The 8,168-nt window shown below is 45.6% G+C and overlaps 1 long non-coding RNA gene across 1 annotated transcript; it reads left to right on the plus strand.

The window, feature by feature from the left end:
- Window positions 1–4,784: 4,784 nt before the first annotated feature.
- LOC139827892 (uncharacterized) lies at window positions 4,785–7,861 on the plus strand. The gene is made up of 3 exons (XR_011739015.1): window positions 4,785–4,878; window positions 7,227–7,422; window positions 7,479–7,861. It is a non-coding gene; the product is annotated as an uncharacterized lncRNA (long non-coding RNA).
- Window positions 7,862–8,168: the final 307 nt, after the last annotated feature.

Here is an 8,168-nt window from a genome sequence, read left to right on the forward strand (position 1 = left end):
AGCTTCAATAGCTCCACTGCCTCCCTGGTGCTCGCCCCTGATGTATTTATAGACAGCAACCGTGTCTCTTCTCAGCTTTCATTCTGTGGCCTAAATGAGCTTTTTTAGGAGATGATTACCTAGGGAGCAGAGATGTGGAGACACATTTCAGCTGGGCTGGCAGTGGCTGGTGGCCGTGGCAGCCTCAGGGTGTTGGGCTGAGCAGTCCCAATTAAGAGCTGTAGGGCAACCTGGGCAGCCAGTGTTCCTGTTGGTACATCCTAGGTGCCAACACACGAGTGTCATGGTGCCCAAAAGATCGAATCTATGTGGCATTATGTGGTGCTGTCGTTCTACCTTTTTGCTACATCCAGAAGGATGCTGAGAAATTACTAACAACTGAGAGACCCCGAAGCAAATAATTTTACTCTTTCCCTAAGAAGTTTAAGAAGTGGTGCAAGCATGAGACCAGAATGTGACACTTCTGTCCTGAGATGCCTCTTCCTACTGTAAGTTGCTCAGCTGGAGAGGTGGTACATTTTTTACCTCTGGTCAGCTTTCAAAATGATGTACCAAAGCCTGACCTGCTCCCTCCAACCATCATGGAGCATGTAGTGGAGAAAAAGGCACAAACTGTGGGAATGAAAGGTTACTTCTCATCTTTGACTCATTCTGGTGTTCAGACACAGGTCTCCAGACAAGGGATGGAGACCATGGCTTTGCCATGGATGTGTTAAGTCACTCTGTGGCAGCTATTCCAACTCTCTTTGCTTTTTCATGGTCTCTTCGGCCCGTAACCCCCCTGGGGACCACATGGACACAGCACCACGGGAGACCTTGCTCCTGAGCTTTCCAGGAGCTTCTCCAGCAGTGCCAGCAAATGCTTCCTCCATTGTTTATTGTTCCCTGCCACCTCTGCCCCGGCTGCTCAAGTTGCAGAATTTGCAAGAGTTGACAGTATTTCACAGGAAGGAGGTATAGCTGCATTTCAGCATGTATTTGTGTGGTTCTCCTACTTCACCTACGCATGGGACTTCTGCGAGGTATGTCATCACTCAGCAGAAAGGAAGGAAAAAACCACTCCTTGAGTGAAAGTGATTTTTCTTTTGCAGAAACTTTTGATGAAAATGGAAGTCCTTTTGGGTCTGTCAAAAAGGAACTGACAATGTTACAGCCGAAACTGGAAGTGGTAATTTGCTTTTCCCATCCAGATTTGTTTCTGCCACCTGGTTGCCTGCCCTGATGTCTCCTTTTTCACCGCAAGCTGTTCTCATGTTGTGTTTGTGGGGATGGTTTGGCTGTGCCTCCTGACGCTAGAAACCCCAAGAAAGATCTACAGCTGCCATAACGCCCTGCAACGTGTGTTTTGTGTCTGATAATTTGCTTGTGGCCAAAAACTTTCTGTGACAGAAATGTCATTTTCTGGGGAAAGTTAAAACCAATATTGATGGACATGTGACCCTATGTGGACAAGATAATCCACACTAGTTATGTACATGTCATATTGTAAGAGACAAGAGCATTGGATGCAACCACTTTGCACGTGATGAGCCTCTTTGCACTTTGAGCCTCGTCCAGTATGAATATAGTACTGGAGATATAAGATAGGTGCTCACGTACAACTCTAAGAAATATCACAGTGAGGGCCAGCTACAGAAAGAGCTTGCATACAGTGCAGGGTTTTTACAAAGTAAAAGTACTTGCAGAAGACAATTTCCCCTTTTCTTCTGTCTTTCGTCTCTTCCTTTGATAGCCAGTCCCAGTATTGCTGCCCATTTCTTAACCAAAAGAGAAGTCTTCAGTTCTGCCTTTCATGCCCTGACCAGGTTATCAAACTTCTTTCCTGCTGACCAATTCTGCAAGATTCATGTTTTTCTCCTCTTTCGCAGCAGGACAAACTCCAGAAATGTTTTAGCACATGGAGGGATGACAGGGACCAATGAAAACCAGTGCAGCAGAGCCAAACCCTGGTGGCATGGACACCCATGTGGTGTGGTGATGGAGAGATTCTGCAGCATAGCAGCATCAACCCAGAGCCAAGCTGCAGCACTTTAACCTGTTAGCACCAGTGGAAGCCAGTTGAGGAACCCAGACTGAAAGAAAATTATCCCATTTTCCAGATGGAGATCAGCAGGGTCAGATGTTTGTCACAGGAACAAGGGAAAAGATGGTTTGGCCCACTCCAGCAAACAGCAAGGGTCTGGAGACCCATGTTGGTGTCCATGATCTCGCAGATGTGAGCTGCGAACAGCCTGGGGTGCTGTGCTGTGCCCATTGGGGTGCTGTGACCCACGGGATCGTGTGGTGTCACCACCAGGGACACCTGACAAAAATGCAATGGTCAACTCCCTCCAGCACATATTTGCAGACACCAAAAATCTGGGTGAGCATTGGCAGTCCCCCGATGGGAAGGACCAAGTGCTTCCCTCAAACGCAGTTTTGTAGCCCTTCTTGCACGATTAGTCCCCCTTTGGGGTTTTTTGGTAGGTTTGTGGGTTTTTTTGGCTGTGCTCATTGGGGTGCTGTGACCCACGGGGTCGTGTGGTGTCACCACCAGGGATGGGTGGATGGGCTGGGGAAGGGCTGAGCGCTGTGTCCCGCTGGAGCTGCACAAAGGTTTCCAGACAAAAAGCAATATGTCAAACTGTATTGCTTACCTTTGTCTGACCTGTGTGACAGAGAGCAAATTGCCCAGGCCAAAAAAAAAAAACCCCTACCAAAAACCCCCAAAGAGGGACTAAGAGTGTAACCTTCTTGCTTGCAAGAAGGGCTGCAAAACTGTGTTTGAGGGAAGCACTTGGTCCTTCCCATCGGGGGGATGCCAATGCTCACTCAGATTTTTGGTGTCTGCAAATATGTGCTGGAGGGAGTTGACCGTTGCATTTTTGTCAGCTCCCTCCTCAAAGGCAGAACTTGACATCCTGCTTCTCTTTTATTTGTCTCCCCTCGCCTCCCCTTTTCCCCTGTCCACATGACAATCATAAAAATATAATGGAAACAATATGGGAATAGTCCCGGTTAGAGCAGCTTCCCTCTGGGTGAGAACCATGCGCCGAGGCTGTGAGATCCCTTTGGAAAGCCACCGAGGATGGGTCACAATGTCCATGTTTCCAAAACCAGTGCAGTACTAGGACCATACCAGCTGTGTACCAGGCACTGGGCATCGTGCTGGAGGATTAGGAACCCCAATATGGTGTTGTTTCATTTAATTTTTCTTTTGTACTGAAAGGCTTTTTTGGGGCAAAGCTGTGCAGCCATCAGAGGGTGCTACAAGCATCCTGAATCCTCTCCTCTTTCCATCTTGGCCGTGGGGTTTGCTGATCCCTGCCAGGCAGGAGCTGCTCTGGATGTGCCAGTTGACTGTAGCCTACTGGCGGCTGTTTGCGGGTGGGAAGGACAATACGGTGATTGCAGAATCCGGTTTAATTACTCACAGCACATGCCATTAAAAGAAATTGGCTTGGCTTGCTCAGGAGCAACAGGTCTGAAGTGACTCACCTTCATAAAACTTGGCTTACATGCTAATTAGATGGCTTGGCTTAAAAAGATTGAGCCCCTATTCTACTACCAGCTCACAGGGCGCAGTGTTATTTAAAGATCCTAGGTTTCCTTATATAAGAGTTCAATTGTTTTTTCAACAGAAAAAAAGAAAGGCTGAAAAAAGAAAAGAAAAAAGAAAAAACCCAACCCACCCTTTAAACAGAATATAAATTTATACATCATTGAGTTCTTAATTTTCATGGAATTTCTCTCCCCCTCACAGACAGAAGTTGTATATACAGGATTTTAGTATTTCCTCTCCGGCTCCAGCCCCAATTTGAAGGACTGTAAAAGTTTGAACTGATTCCAATAGTGCGCGGTTTGCATGGTCTCTGCTATGCTGCGGAGTCAAAACAGCCCACACAGTAACAGACGTGCAGTAAATCTTTGGAGAAGTGTTTCCTTTTTTCACACACACACACACACACACGATTGAAATTCAATTATAGTTTTAAAATAATACTGAAATGTGGAGGCAGGAGATAAAAAAGCAAGCAGTGCTCCTCGCAGCGAGGAACCCGACGTGTTTTGGAGCACTATCGGGTTTCACCGAGCTCGGAGCTGATGATAACGTGTTTAGCATACTCTGAAGTCGGGCTAGTTTGCAAACACAGATTCATTATTAGTGAATAATCATAGCAGTTAATTGTCTTTGGAAGGAGATTTAGAGTCCCCTCGTACTGTGTTTTTTGCCTATCCCATGTACTTTTTCACAAATCCTGGGAAAAACAGAATGTAAAACTGCAGATCGCCAAACTAGCCTTTAATAATGCTGCGAGACCTGAGTGCACTGCAAATACACAAAATCCTCCGTTCTTCTCTGCTTTTTCTCCCTCGTATATACTATAAACAAAGGAAGAGAGCAGCAGGCTGTGTGCCAAATCTACCCATATTTTCTTTTTATCTTTCCTTCCATCGCGTTTTTGCCTAATTATATCGTGGTGTCTGTAGGAGAGGGGCTGTATCATTGGATATTTGCAAAATGCTCAGCAGCAGCATCGACGATCAGTCCACAGGGCTTTTATGGCTGATTTTGAGGCACATTTTAATAACGGAGTGGTGTTGGGTCAGGGTTTGCCCCACGATGCTCGTATCAACCCTGCTGAACGCTGTGAGCTGGGATGGATGTCTTCCTCTATGAAGGAGACTGAATGGGGATTTTGGAGAGGAGAGCAATGTGTTTTGTGGGAACAGCTGCCATGTGCCGTGCCGGAATGAGCATAGAAACTGGGCATAAAGCCTTTTGTTTCTCTCTCAGGTGAAGAAATGCCATGAAAAGGACCGAACGGAGAGATCAGCGTGGGAGTTGCAGAAGAAAGATTTGATTGGGAGAGGGGAGAACAAGAAAGCAGCAGGAAGGTAAAGCCAACAAAAGGCAAAAACAGCCAAGGAGCCCAAGAAAAGCAAGTGGCTGAAACGTTTCCACTCTGAACCTTTGTGGTTGAACTTTGCCTTGGAGGTGGTTTCCTGATGGGGTGGAAATTCATGGGGATTATACCCTTGCTCATGCCACTCTGGGGCATCAGCATTTGTATTTCAAGGGAAAGCTTAAGTCCTGCTTTCCCCATGGCAGCATGGAGTGGTTTCTTGCTCACAGGTGTTCAATTGCCTGGCAAACCCTTAAAGCCAGAGGAGCTACATTGTGGAGGTAGCAGATTCACCCTCTGCCACAGAGGCTTAAAAAGTGCCTTTGCTTGATGCATTTCTGCAGCATCCAGAGAATTAGCCTGGGGAAGAGAGTAAGTGAAGCATTTCCACCCACCATGGGGGGTTTGCCCCTCTGCTTGAAGCTGCCTAACTCAAGTCTATGCTACCCACAATTTCAAAACCTGGTCCTGATTTCTAGTGCCTTCACTAACAGAGTTTGGCTTTGGGCTTGTAGCCGAGCGCTGTTCAAGCTTGGAGGGTTGGTGCAAGTCAGTGAGATATTAGTGAAATGTGTCCCTGTCCGTGGGTTTCAATAGTTGTGGACACTCCTAAGCAGCCTGTTGCACAAGTCTGGCTTAAGTCACATTGCCTGTGGTTTTTAATTGGTAGCCAGCTCAAAGCCCAGGGATTTTTCCAAGTATCTTGGGTATGTTTTTGTTCCTCCTTTGGTCCTTTCCCTTTCCTCAGCAGCCTCTCTGCCATCCAGTCATTAACTTTGCCTGAATCACTTGGGTAACCAAATTTGACCAAGGCAAGGTGGTCTCATAGATCAATTGGGTTTTAATGGATTTGTACAAACTGATGGGAGGGACCTAGATTATGGCTGCATAGGGCACCACTGGCCACATCTTTTCTGGCCTGGGACGGGGTGGACTTGTTGTAGGGAAAAAGCCTTGAGTAAAACAGGTTTCATTAGGTCTGCCACCCCAATTTTTTAATCCGTACAGTTCAAAATCCATTATTTCAGTGCACCTTAAAATATATCTGTTTGGGGGGTTAGTTTTGCTTTTTCATGTCCTCTTCTGAGTAGTCCTTTGTGCTGGAGAAGGCTCCAAAAGGTGTTTTTGTCAATTGCTGATGTATAACCCCATCTGTGGCTCCCCTCTAAAACCAGGTTACCTAATACACTACAGTTGCGTACATGAAACATGACAGTATAAAGCAGCCTGTATTTCATAACCCTTATTTTGGGTGTTTGGAGCAACAACAACTCTAACCCCACTGGAGCTGGTACACAGGAGGGATGAGCCTGCACCAACATACCTCAATTTTTGCTGTTGTGTCCAGCTTGCTGTCAGATTTACAAAAAAATTCATCTTGCAAATGCCATAATCATTGGAAAAACACTGACCTGACTTTTTTTCCCCAGTTTGTTCACATGTTTAGGAGTGAAAATGCTTTCACAGCTGATGGCTCAATATAGACTGCTTTCCATACACCCCACAGCTCTAAGAATCCCAATGGATATGTAATTGCCTGAGCCATTTTGGGTCACCAAACAGACAAGTTATTTCAGTCACTGCACATTAAACTTCTGTGAGCCTCTAAGCTGAGGGTTTGCTGCCACATAAAATGGTGTGGGATGGGCTTGGGAGCCAGGATTTGGTAGTACTTTATCAGAGCACTTGCAAGTAATGGCAGCAGAGCCATGAGGGGCTTCAGGACAGCCAGGAACCAGAGTGGTGGGGAAAATAAGTCCCTTTGCTAACAAAACAACTTTATCTTTGTTTCTTGTTCAGAGTTATACCCATAAGACATTGCCTGGGGCCAGAAGTTCTCATCTACCACATGGACAGTGGAAGTGTAGTACCACAGCCTCTCATTTTGTGTGATTTTGAGTTAAAATACATGCGATAAGGTCTGGCTGCTGGTGTGATGACTTTCGCTACTACTGATCTTGCCATAAACTGCCACAGCTTTTTGTGCCAGAAACATGGGCTTCTTGTCACTAGGCAGAATTCCTTCTAGTTGCTTTTAAGCAGAGGTCTCCTAGCCTCCAGATAAGTAAACCACCAAAGATGGCACCTCATACTCACTGAAAACTAGTGGTTTGGAGAAAGACCTTTTATTGGGATGAGAAGCTAAGCTGTGAGAAACAGATTTTTGTTTGTTTGTTTGTGTGCCTTAGTTACAGAACCAAACATTTGTAAAAAGTTTAGGGTTTGCTCCAGCCAAGCTCAAAATTTTTAGCTTTCTTTCAATAACCCAACACATTAAAAAAACATTCTTGTGTCGAACCAAATGTTCTTTTGGTTTAAAGCAAAACATTTTATTTTCAGGCCTTTGTGTGAAAAGGAAAGAACCAAATAGCCGTGTGGAAGTGGGAGCTGCTTCATACGCAAAGACACATCTATTTGAGCAGTGAAGGAAACTTAGATGCAGTTTCCTCCACTGTCTGTATGAGAAGATGAGCAACCCCACCAGAGATCTATAACAGGGTGACTTAGATGGCACACTGAAGCCTGTATCTAGACTGTAAGTATATTTTGTCCAGAGCTCAGCAAAACATGATGCTTCCCACATTTCTGCAGGTGGTTTTCTGTCTCCTACAGGTCACCTTCTCTTGGGGGACATCTGAAGCTGAGTACTGCCACCCCCAGCAGTAGGAGGTGGTGCATGGTCCCCAGCTGGACCACGGGACAACACACTTCTCCTGCGGAGCTGACCTCAAGAAGACAACTCACTGGGCTTTGGTAATGCTTAATTATGGAGCTCTGCCCTGTGGTTTGGTGGTTTGGAGCAGGAAGATGTGTGATGTTCAGATTGCCCCAGGAGAAGGAGGAAGTTGAAGTGCGGTCCCTTCTAGTGTAAGTGTGTGTACAAACCATGAAGCTATTAGATAAAAGAAAGAGGTGTTGATGTGTGTAATCATAACTGCATTTTTGAGTAAATTTATTCTCCACTTAACATAAATAGTCTGGCCTTCTCTACTAGGAAATAAGTCTCCCATTCAAATCTTTGGGTTTTCTGTTCACAGAATGACCTTTAATTGTGTTAAAGACCCTGCAAATCTCTGTTTCCGTGAGAGCAGTAGCCAAAATGGAGCGGGTCCTTACGTAAAGCCAAGAGACATGAATAGTTCAAGGCAGCTGCAGGGATTAATGCTTTGCAGGGCGGCTCTTTGTCTTGGACCATGGAAAAGACTGGTATTTGGCAATCTGTTTTGTTGCATATTTTATGGTCTGGACGAGGTCTTAGCATCTTGTATAATGCAGTTGCTC

Source organism: Patagioenas fasciata, chromosome 4 (assembly GCF_037038585.1).
Source record: "Patagioenas fasciata isolate bPatFas1 chromosome 4, bPatFas1.hap1, whole genome shotgun sequence".
NCBI classification, from domain to species: Eukaryota; Metazoa; Chordata; class Aves; order Columbiformes; family Columbidae; genus Patagioenas; species Patagioenas fasciata.